The 11,966-nt window shown below is 40.1% G+C and overlaps 1 pseudogene; it reads left to right on the top strand.

Annotated features, from left to right (window-relative positions):
- The first annotated feature begins 750 nt into the window (after positions 1-750).
- The window catches only part of LOC100950567, a 17,281-nt pseudogene continuing 6,065 nt past the window's right edge, over positions 751-11,966 (top strand).

The following is an 11,966-nucleotide window of genomic DNA, read 5'->3' as shown; positions in this document are numbered from 1 at the left end:
GTGTGTCTGTGTCTGTGTCTGTGTCTGTGTGTGAACTCCTTGACAGTATGTTCTGAAACAGAAACAGAGACCATGTCAAGTTCCATTCCATCAAATAGGCCAGGATACCAACCTGTGAGTCTGAGGCAATAGACCTGTGCCCTGCTGGGTAACATTATGGAAATATTGTAAATATAATCCACACCTTCCATCCTCCTATGCACTTCCCTCATTTTTTTCATGTGGAACAATAAGAAAACCTCATTAAAATGTTTGCTGTAATTTTTAAGCTTAACAAATCCAGCCATCACAGGAGAACATTTGCTTCTTTGTCTTGCATATAAAGTCATGATTCATGTGTACCCAATTCCGCCTTGTTTGTTACACTGTTGCCATGACAACATTTTTCCCTTCAAGTACCAAGTAAATTGTAGAAGAGCACATACAAACAGCCGGCTCCTATAGGTAAATACTTCATTACTATCCACACAAACATTTCATTCATGGCTCCCACTCTCCAATCTTGATAAACTCAGCTCCATTAAAATCCAATTTTTGAATTCTTTCCTCCCAAGGACACGTGAAAGCCTTATTCTACCAGAAGAGGTTCAAATCAAAGAGGATGATTTTGGTTTGATACTTTTTAAATTTGTTTTTTATTTCAAATTACTATGAGGGTACAAATTTTTAGGTCACATTTTCTCACTTCCAGGGTCCAGTTCCATTTGTAAAAGAGCCCCTCACCCAGGGGGCGTGCTGTACACCCTCACAATGGGCCCGTTAGGTAAGATCCCACCTCATGCCCTCCCTTCTGCTGCCAATCGAGTTTGGATATTTTAAAATATTCTTCTTTCTCCACTATTTTTCCAGAACGGCTACTGGCATAACAGAAATTTAAAAAATCAAACCAAGAAGTTAATATTCAAATTTTCTCCATCTCAAAGAGAAGAAAGTCTTGCTTTCCCTTGACAGGTGGTCAACAGTACAACTCCCAAGCCTGCAGCTGGACTCTGAGAGTTCCTCCTGCAGCAGTTTCTACCTTTGTTCAGCATTTATGGACTTATCTAGTTGCCTTATTATCTCTAAGCCCCTGGTGGGCAGGATGTCTACCATTACCTTGAGACGTGCTGAGATACACGTCTTCATCTCATCTTCACCTCTCCCAGGTCGACCAGCTCAGTGGTTCCCAAGTGCCCAACTGGGGACAGATGCGGCAGAATCATCTGGGCAGTCTCAAAACACAGATTGCTGGGTGCTGTGCCTGAGGAATGTGATTCTGAGTACATCCATAATATGGTCCTAAAAATAATCTTAACTTAGAGAATGGCTGTGAGAGTTACATGAGATCAAATATATACATAAAATCTGGAGTCCCGAGCATGGCGTTACAGGCAATTAAAAACTGAGAGATAGATTGATAATAAAACATTAATGGTGATGTTATGGAGGACTAGGTGGATGGGGTCATAATGAAGTGTGATTCACAGTAAGGAATTCTTCGGAAGGCATACCCCAAACCAAGACGCTGTGAGAGTGAAAGTGAGAGCTGTTACTAATTATACCAGACTACAGGCATAAACCTGAAGGTCCCAGCAAAAGGGATGTATGGTGTTCCTACTACTAATCCTCTTTACACTTAATAAAACACAACTGGTTAGGTTTCTACCGATAAGGCTGGCTAATTGGTTAGATTAATAACTGATCTTATTATCCTTTTACATGGGTTGATGCAAACCTAATTCACTGACATGAACTGTTATAGTCTGCAAAATGTATAAATTCTCACCAACGTATGATGCACAGATGAAGCTGGGTTTATTGCTGACTAAGGTACCGGAGAACACCAGCTCTACACTACTTCATGTCTAAGATAGGGAATGGCAAGTTTCAAATTTACTAAAAACTGGAAATTTAAGGTAGGTCTTTCAATTGGAGGTGAAGAGGGCATGATTAGCACTGGGTAAGGATCATGATTCAGCAATCCAGGACTGGTGGAAAGACCAGGGTGAAGATTTTTTAAAATTTATTCCAGATTAATATGAGGGTACAAATCATTAGGTTACATTGTTTTTGTTCATTAGGTAAAGTTCAAGTTACTGGTGAGCCCTTCACCCAGCGTTGTGCTGTTTACCCTTACACTGAACTCTCTCCTCCCTCCCCCACCCTTGAATTTAAATGTTTTTCTCTCATGTGGCTTTATAGTTCATCTATTGAGTTCACATTATACTGAGTACATTGGATACTTAACTTTTCCATTCTTGTGATACTTTACTAAGAAGAGTGTTCTTCAGCTCCATCTAGGTTAATATAAAAGATGTAGTCTCCATATTTTTCATGGCTGAATAGTATTCCATGATATACTTTTGTTGTTGTTGTTGAGACAGAGTCTCACTATGTTATCCTTGGTAGAGTGTCGTGGCATCACAGCTCACAGCAACCTCAAACTCTTTGGCTTTAAGCGATTTTCTTGCCTCAGCCTCCCAAGTAGCTGGGACTACAGGCACCTGCCACAATGCCCAGCTATTTTTTTGTTGCAGTTGTCATTGCTGTTTAGCTGGCCCAGACCGGGCTCAAACCCACCACCCTTGGTGTATGTGGCTGGCTCCTTAACCACTGTGCTATGGGCGCCAAGCCCATGGTGTACTTATACCACAGTTTATTTACCCCTTCATCGGTTGATGGGCACTTAGGTTGATTCCATGTCTTGGTGATTGTGAATTGAGCTCTGATGAACATTCTAGTTCAAATGTCCTTATGGTAAAATGATTTGTTTTACTTCTGGGTAGACATTTAGTAATGGGATTGAGGGATCTAAAGGAAGGTTTACTTTTAGCCTTTTAGCTCTTTAAGGATCTCCATACTTCAAGGTGAAGATTTTGTAAGTAAGAAATACTAAGAATCTTAGGGTGCTTTCCACTGAAGAGTTGATTAGTCTTTGGTGAAGTTCCTTTAATGAACACTTCAATTCTGCCTGGGCAAGAGTCTTTGGGGATTGTAAAGTCATACTAATGAAGACAGTGGAATAGCAAAGTCACAGTTAGTTGTGTAGGAATAGTTTCAGTCCTCAGTGTCCAAACTGTGCCTATGCAGAGGGTGAGGGCAGATCGTTTTGATTCTCAGTCTTTCTAGAGACCAATTTGACAACATGTGTAGTTTTAAAAATACTCCTACCTTTTTACATTGTAAGTTTATTTCCAAGAATCTAAGGAAATAATCTGAAACATGTATAAAAATTTAAGTAATGAAGATGCTTATTATGGAGTAAAGTTATTTAATAGCCTTGAATAACTGATTCAAATTGAAAATGACCCAAATGTCCAATAATAGGTTAATAAATTCTGGCACATCCATATAGTAGAAATTTGTGAAGTCATTAAAATTTTATGAAAAAATAGAAATAATGGAATATGCCTGTACCATATTTGCTAAGAAAAAAAAAAGCAGATTATAGACTTAAATAAAGAAAAAAAATACTGGAAGAAAATACAACAACCAAATAAAGTACAGTACACTAAAAGATCGTTCTGGGTAGTTTATTGACAGTTTTAATGTTCTTTCTTGTATTTTTTAGTGTTTTACATATATTTTAACAGAGAATATATTTTATAATCAGAACTTTTGTATAAGCAATAATATTCTGATAAACAAAACAGGAAATACAAGCAAGCACAAAAGAAAAAAAATGTAAATACAGGCCAGGCCTGGTGGCTCACATCTGTAATCCTAGCACTCTGGGAGGCTAAGGCAGGAAGAGCTCTTGAGCTCATAAGTTGAAGACCAACCTGAGCAAGAGCAAGACTCTGTCTCCACAAAATTAGAAAAATGAGCTGGGTGCTGTGGCTGGCACCTATAGTCCCAACTTCTTGGGAAGCTGAGGCAGGATTGCTGAAGCCCAGGAGTTTGAGGTTGCTGTGAGCTAGGCTGACACCAGGCCCTCTAGCCTGGGGCAACAGAGTGAGCCTCTGTCTCAAAAAAGAAAAAAGACTAAAAATGTGAATACAAATCATCTATAATCCTACTTCTGAGGGGTAAGTGTATGTGATGTATATTCTTCCAGACTTGTTCTCATGTGTTGAAGAATGCAAAGTGACACTTTGATATTATGAGTTAGTATGGAAAGAAAAAAGCACTTCGCGCCCCCCCCCCCCGACATAAACTCTCTCTAGCAACAGTCCCCCAAATAGATAAAATCTTTATCGCCTTCCATGGCTTCTAACAGTAATAACTTTATCCCTGCCCCTCTGTGAGACTAACATCTACAAACATGAAATGTTCCTTGCAGATATGATCATTGTATTAGAAAACTACTTCCCCACCATGATTAGACTATTTGCAACTTTGGAAACATATTGAGAATTTTCTTTAAATGCATGTTCTATTTTTTATTTGGTAGGCCAATTCGAAAGTCTAAGCTCCTTTGCAATAGTTACTTTATTTTTCTAGTTTTCCTTTCATGCACATCTAATAACTGTGATTATTTGGGAACAAAAGGGACAGATTGTGATGCTTTTTCAACCAACATATCATGACTATCTTTTATGTCTATAAATTTAAAAATGCCTTTTTAATGACAGAACAGTATTTCAATATTTGGATATTGGACACTATATATAACCAGAACCCTATTGTTGAATTTTTATGTTGTTTTGTGTTGGAATTATAACAACAACCAAAATAAACAGATTTATCCATGCATTCATATACTCTCGTCCAGGATAAATTCCTTGAGTCAGCTTTCTAACTGTAGGGATATATGTATTTTAAAGTTTTCAATATATATTGCAAAATTGTTCTTCAGAAATGCTGCACACTGGCTCGGCGCCTATAGCTCAACCGGCTAAGGCACCAGCCACATACACCTAAGGCTCGAATCCCCAGCCCGGACCCACCAAACAACAATGACAGCTGCAACCAAAAAATAGCCGGGCGTTGTGGCGGGCACCTGTGATCCCAGCTACTTGGGAGGCAGAGGCAAGAGACTCGCTTGAGCCCAGGAGTTGGAGGTTGCTGTGAGCTGTAATGCCACGGCACTCTACCCAGGGGGACAGCTTGAGGCTCTGTCTCAAAAAAAAAAAAAAGAAATGCTGCACACTTAAAATTCTACCAGCGCTGATTAAACATTTACCCAATCCTCTCCCCAACACTAGGTATTAGTGCTTATTTTAGTACTCACCAATACGATAAGCTAAAATAGTATTTTATTTAAATACATACTTATTAAAAATATTAACTATTACTTCATGTCTTAACTAGCCATTTGTATTTTTTGTTTTGTGAATTGAAAGTTTATAACTTTTCCCATTTTTCCATTGAGATACTCAACTTACTCTTATTTATTTGTAAGTGCTCTTTGTATTTTAAGGATATCATTTGACATATATTTTTGCCCAGTTTTTTATCCTTTCTTTTCTCAAAATCTTCTAGTGTTCAGGGTAGATTGTTGTTGTTAAAAAGAAGTTTTAAATCTATCCATTGTTTCTCTTGTGGCTTTCTGCCACTGATGTCATACTTAGGCATTTATACCCTGAAGTTACATGACTATGTAAGACTATGAGTTTTAAGGTTTAATTTGTGAACTTGTAAATCTTTATTTCTAAATAACATCCTTTTTCTTGGTTATTTATATATACTATACCAAGCACCAATTTTTTATGCCTCCTCAGTCCCTTGGCCACCTCTTCATTATAGCCACCATCGCTGGCCAGTTCTCCTTCTTAGGGCTAAATGGTCACTTAGCCTGGAAATGTCAGACCCTCCCCTGTGGCCACAGCTACACAGCCAGGCCAAAGTTTCTGGCTCTTCCCTCTACTTCAGGACTCAGATAAAGCACCAAGCTGTGTAAAGCATGTGTCCTGCCATCCCTGGAAGCTTCCAAAGAAGTTGAATGATACCACTGCATGTGCAGAAGAATGAACTCCCATGGTGTAAACTTTGACCAATGGGAAGCAAGAAATGGGAGGGATCTGGGTAGATAAACTCTCTCTCCTTCCTCTCCCCATTAACTGCTAGAAAATATAGTTGCTCCTTGAAGTCTATCTGGAAACAGTTTTTCATGCTGAGTGGATCTACTTGCCCAACAACCTGCTTTTTCTCTTTAATGTGTCTGTCACAAAGTGGTAACCAGGCTGGTGATACATCACTTTACTTCTCTTGATCTCTTCCTAGCTTCACATCCCCTTTGTCCTCACCCTTGTTTCCCAGGGTTTATGGCTTTCAAATAAGTAGCCAACATTTCCTTCTGGGCCTTGTTTCCTAGGGGAGCCTCCAGCTAGGAGAGCTATCTTCTTCTTTCTCCTCTTTGACCTTCTTCAAAGACCGTCTTCTTTTTTTTTTTTTTTTGGCCAGGGGCTGGGTTTGAACCCTCCACCTCCGGTGTATGGGGCCAGTGCCCTACCCCTTTGAGCCACAGGCACTGCCCCACCCTCTTCTTTCTAGATGATTCCCTGGCTATCTCTTCTAACCCTTCAACTGATTTTTTAAATTTATGTTAACATTTTTTAATCCTAAAAGGTCTTTCTTAGTCTCCAAATTTTGCTTTCTTCTAGCACCCTGCCTTTAATACTCTAATGCAATATCTTCACTTATCTCTTTGAAAATATTAATTACGGCCTTCTTAAAGTTTTATTCAGCTTTCTGTCTTGTCTCTGTTGCCGAGTTTCTTTTTTGGCCTGTTTTAACATCTGCCTTTCATATTAAATATTTTCACATTAAGTTATTTCTTTAAATATACAATAATTCATACTCACTCATTAACTTTTTACTCTTACAAAGCTGATCAGAAGCTTTGTGTTTGTGAACAAGGCTCATAGAGTGGCAGCCCTCACCATGAGTAACTGGCATGAGCCCAGCTGCACCACTTGGGAGCACTAATCTCTACTTCTATAGGAATTTTCTCTTGGCCTGGTCACTATTCCCAGGGGCAAATGCTCTACTCTTCCTGGAGGGGCATAAGTCTCACTGCCCACCTCTTGGGCACTGAGAATAGGGAATCTCATCAGTCTCAAGTTAATGGATTTGTTTTCAATATGGAACCTGGTTCTCAACCACTGCTAATATTCAGTCCACTTCTCGCTGGTTTAATGTCTTCTGGGAATAAAACTCTAATCTTCTTCCACGGTCAGAGAAGAAGAGTTGTTTGGTTGTGTAAGGTGAGGAGGGAACCTGAGAGTCTAACTGCTCTTGATACAAACTTTGAGCAAAATGCCTTGTTTTCAGCCCACCCATATCCTGATCTGTAGGGATATCTGCCATCATCGTTCTTGAACTGTTCTGGCTTCAGTGGGGAACATTGATTTGTTTCTGGTTGGTGTCTCTTCTCTCTCTCTCTCTTTCTCTTCTCTGCTAACATGGGAGTCATGTGTGATGGAACCTAATCAAGGGAATAACAATGGATCACCTTTGCCATATTCTGTTGTTTAGACACAAGTCATAGATTTCACATACTCAAGGAGAGAGGATTGTACATGGACATGACTCATTGTAGAGTCACCTTAGAATGAGTTCTGTAGAGCCAGACCCTAATAAGAATGATAAGGACAGATTGTAATCAGTAATATACTATTGCACTAGAAAAGAGGGTCTAGCATGAACAGAACTCAACTTTGATTTGCACAGAGACGATTGGGCATTTTAAAGGGAGAATGAGGGAGTAGGGAGGGGGGAAATGGGGACGCAGAAGTGAGGGAAGTGAAAAATCATACAGGGTTGGACAGTTTAAATGCTGATTAGGCCAGCAGCACCTATTAGCTGGCAATAATCAAAATCAGGATTCTATCCTCCCACAGAGACTGGGAGACAGAGACCCTCTCTTGATGATAATATTCTAAAAGAATGGCTTTCAGACTTTTGAGAAAGACACTCCTGAGATGCAGGAGATACATACACATCCCAGGGGGACAGAGGACGGAGTCACAATTATAAGCCCTTTTTAGTAAATGCTCTAAGAAGGGGTGGTCAGGGGCCTATGGTCAAGTGTCTGCTGGAACATTGAGTTCTAGTAGCTTTCAGTTTTCTCAGGCAGGCACTTGAAGGGGAGCTAAGGCTGCCTAGAGACATGGCCTTGAATGCTTAGAAATCAGGCTGGTGTTTAAGTCTTTTAATGTGGTTGAATAATTTGTGTTGAAAGTCTGTAGTAAAGAAGAGGGCTCAAGGCAGCCTAGATAGAGTTCGGTCACAGAGAGAATGTCATTTTACCTAGCTTTCCTTCTGCTTTTTAATCTCCTCATCTGTGATTATGTCTCCTTTCTCCTTTTTAATGGGACTTACTTTTTTTTTCTGATACAGAGTCTCAAGCTGTCGCCCTGGGTAGAGTACCATGGCACCCTGGTAAAGTGCTATGGCGTCACAGCTTACAGCAATCTCCAACTCCTGGACTTAAGCAATTCTCTTGCCTCAGCCTCCCAAGTAGCTGGGACTACAGGCGCCCGCCACAATGCCTGGCTATTTTTTGCTTTAAGTTGTCATTGTTATTTGGCAGGCCTGGGCTGGATTCAAACCCACCAGCTCTGGTGTATGCGGCTGGCGCCTTAGCCACTTGAGCTACAGGCTCTGAGCCAGGACTTACTTTCTGCCTTATCTTTTTACCTATCTTCTTCTCACTCACCAAGATTTCTGTTTTGGCTCAGAAAAAAAAAGAACGAAACTGAAACAAAGAGCTGACCATTGCAACCAAAGTTAAATAAAGAAGGTAGAGAAACAAAAAACCACAGCAATAAACACAGAAGACAGTTTATAGTCTATGTTGCATTTTTCTCCTACCCTGTTTTTCTCTTTAAATTATTTTTAAACTACTGAAAAATGACTTTGATAGCAGAGGGTAACATAATAACTAAAACTTGTTTACTTAAAAAGAGTATAAAAAAGATTTTCCACGCAGGGAAAATCTTTGCCGCAGCTTTTTTGCCTCTCTGTACCATATTGGAAGAAGAGTTGCCTTGCGCCACACATGAAACGCACGAACACTAAGGAAAGCTGATGAGCAAAAAGAAAAAAGAAAGATATGTGCAAAAGTTTGTGATATTTGACACCCCTAATAAGCAAAAAAGTCCTCACATAATCTGCATGCGGCCCAGGGACCACAGGTTGGACACCCCAGAAGCAAACCAAAGTGCTTAAAGCTCTAACCAAATTAATCAGCTCTTGAAGTCTTCGATGACATATGCTTCGTCCTTGAGAAATGTCCAGTCTACAGCTACCGATAATGAATTTAATTGTTCTTATCTTGAGTTAAAAGCACAGCAAAGCATTTTTTAAATCTAATGTATCTATTGGGCACAACAAACAGGATTGAGATTTAATTTACCAGCCTCAAAATCAAATTCCTAATCTGTAAAGTATGAGTTAACAGTACAGTAAAATGAAACATAGTAACACAGATTTCTTCTCTGTGACAGTGAAGGTCATGGAGGATAGAAGGCCAGATTCACCAATGAACATAGCTTTCAGTCTAGTCTGTTCCAAATCAGAGCACTGCTCTTAGGGCAGTAACTTGCACATAAGTCTTGAAATGTTTGGTGATAATAATGATTATAAAATAAAAGTTTATCTTCCCTAATAAAAATGTCAGTTTGACAATCTTAGAGTTTAAAAAACTCTCCTTTGAATTATACGTTAACTTTGTAAAGTACTGGTCATTGGCACCACTTTTATAGAAGAAGCTGACCCACAGAGGGTATGGGCTTTCCTAAGTCACAACTAGTGAGTGGCAGAACGATCCGGCAAACTCCTGTCTCCCGCCAACTTCAGTTCCCCTCCTAAGAGACCATCTGCCTCTTCTCATCTCAGACACTCTTTAAGTTAACTCCATAACTTTCCTGTCTCTTTAATTTCTGTACTAAGAGAAAGAGAGACCAAGAATGATCTCTAACAGACCACTAAGGTTTTAAAAAATATATATCAAGGTCACTTCCTACTGAAGAGGCTTCCAGCCATAGTTGTGTGTGTGTGTGTGTGTGTGTGTGTGTGTGCACCTGCATGTGTGTGTGTGTACATAAAAAGCAGCACAGCAGCTGCTTGGTAGAGAAATGTGTTTGAATGGCAGAGGTAATAAATCATGCCACGCGTCAAATCAACAGCTCTCTGAACTATGGTACTCACCTATTGCCTGGATTGAAAATCTTCCTAGCACATTTCTTCCCTGTCAGTGCAGCCAATCATCTTTAACTCCACACCCCAGAAAGAGCCTCTTTTGGAAAACTAAAGCAGTCATTTATTATTGGTTTTATTGAAGGATTATAAGTAAAGTCAACATATGGTATTAAGAACTTGATAAACTTGGTGTAGGTAGGAATTCATTTTAATTGACTTCTAGCCCAGCCTTGCCCAATAGAAATATAATCCAAGCCACCTATGCAGCTTTTAATTTTCTAGTAACCACATTAAAAATATACAAAGAAAAGGTGAAATAACTCTAATACATGTAAAAAGGTGACATTAACTTTAATAATATATTCTATTTAGCCCAATATCGCCAAAATATTATTTCAATATAAGAAAGTATCAATGGCCGAGCTTGGTGCCTCATGCGTATAATCCCAGCACCCTAGGAGGCCGAGGCAGGTGGACTGCTTGAGCTCAGGAGTTCAAGACCAGCCTGAGCAAGAGCAAGACCACATCTCTAAAAACTAGCCAGGTATTATGGTGGGTGCCTGTGGTCCTAGTTACCTGGGAGGCTGAGGCAAGAGAATCACTTGAGCCCAAGAGTTGAGATTGCTGTGAGCTATAATGACACCACAGGCCTCTACCCAGGGCAACAAAGTGAGACTCTGTCTCAAAAAGAAACAAAACAAAAAAGTATTAATGAGACAGCTTACATTATTTTTGCACTAAGTATTGGAAATCTAGTGTGTATTTTACACACAGCACAGCTCAATTCATACCAACTACATTTCAAGGGCTCAGCAGCCACCTGTGGCTATCAGCTACCACTTGGATAGTGCCAGTCTTGACTCAACTATAACCCATGTGTGAACTATAACACTAAAACTCATTTCCCAGGTAAAAGATGAAACTGGACATTTCAAAGTCTAATTCTTGTTGACTGTAGTAACATTTTCATTGGCAGCAATTCCAAATGCCTTAAGTATTTGGAATATATTAAATGCATATGAAAGTGTTCTATGATCCACACATGGTGAAAATTAAAAGCTTAAAAAAATGTTTTCTGTGTTGAAGCAATATCACTAACTGGCCAGGGAACAATTTAACAAAGGTTGCAAGCTGGGGCGGCACCTGTGGCTCAGTGAGTCAGGCACCAGCCCTAAATACCAAGGGTGGCAGGTTTGAACCCAGCCCCAGACAAATTGCAACAAAAAACAACCAGGCGTTGTGGCAGGCACCTGTAGTCCCAGCTACTCAGGAGGCTGAGGCAACAGAATCACCTAAGCCCAAGAGCTGGAGGTTGCTATGAGCTGTGATGCCATGGTACTCTAACAAGGGTGATAAAGTGAGACTCTGTCTCTGAAAAAAAAAAAAGAAAAGAAAAAAACAAGGGTTGCAACCTAAATATATTTAGAAGCCAGGCAAGTCCCATGAATGTGTGGGAACAAGTGCATGGTAAGGCAACAGGGATAGGTGGCAACTGTGCAGACTGGAACATGCATGTTTTGTCTAACCATGCTCAAACTGAAAACCTGCATAAATACCTCCCATGGCAGGAGACCTGAAAATTGGTCACTGTCTGCAAACATCTAGTCACTATTGCACACACACTGTCCTGCTAACCATCCAGGAAGCACTCTTCTAAAAATAAGGAACATTTCGGCAGTGCCCATAGCTCAGTGGGTAGGGGCTGGCCACACACACCAAGGCTGGAGGGTTTAAACCTGGCCCGGGCTAGCTAAAACAACAATGACAACTGCAATAAAAACATAGCCAGGTATTGTGGCAGGCGCCTGTAGTCCCAGCTATTTGGGAGGCAGAGGCAAGAGAATCGCTTAAGCCCAAGAGTTTAAAGTTGCTGTGAGCTGTGACAGACGGCACAGCACTCT

This window comes from Otolemur garnettii, unplaced genomic scaffold (assembly GCF_000181295.1).
Source record: "Otolemur garnettii isolate 467f Iridium unplaced genomic scaffold, OtoGar3 scaffold00006, whole genome shotgun sequence".
NCBI lineage: Eukaryota > Metazoa > Chordata > Mammalia > Primates > Galagidae > Otolemur > Otolemur garnettii.
This window is presented reverse-complemented; position numbering and strand designations above follow the sequence as displayed.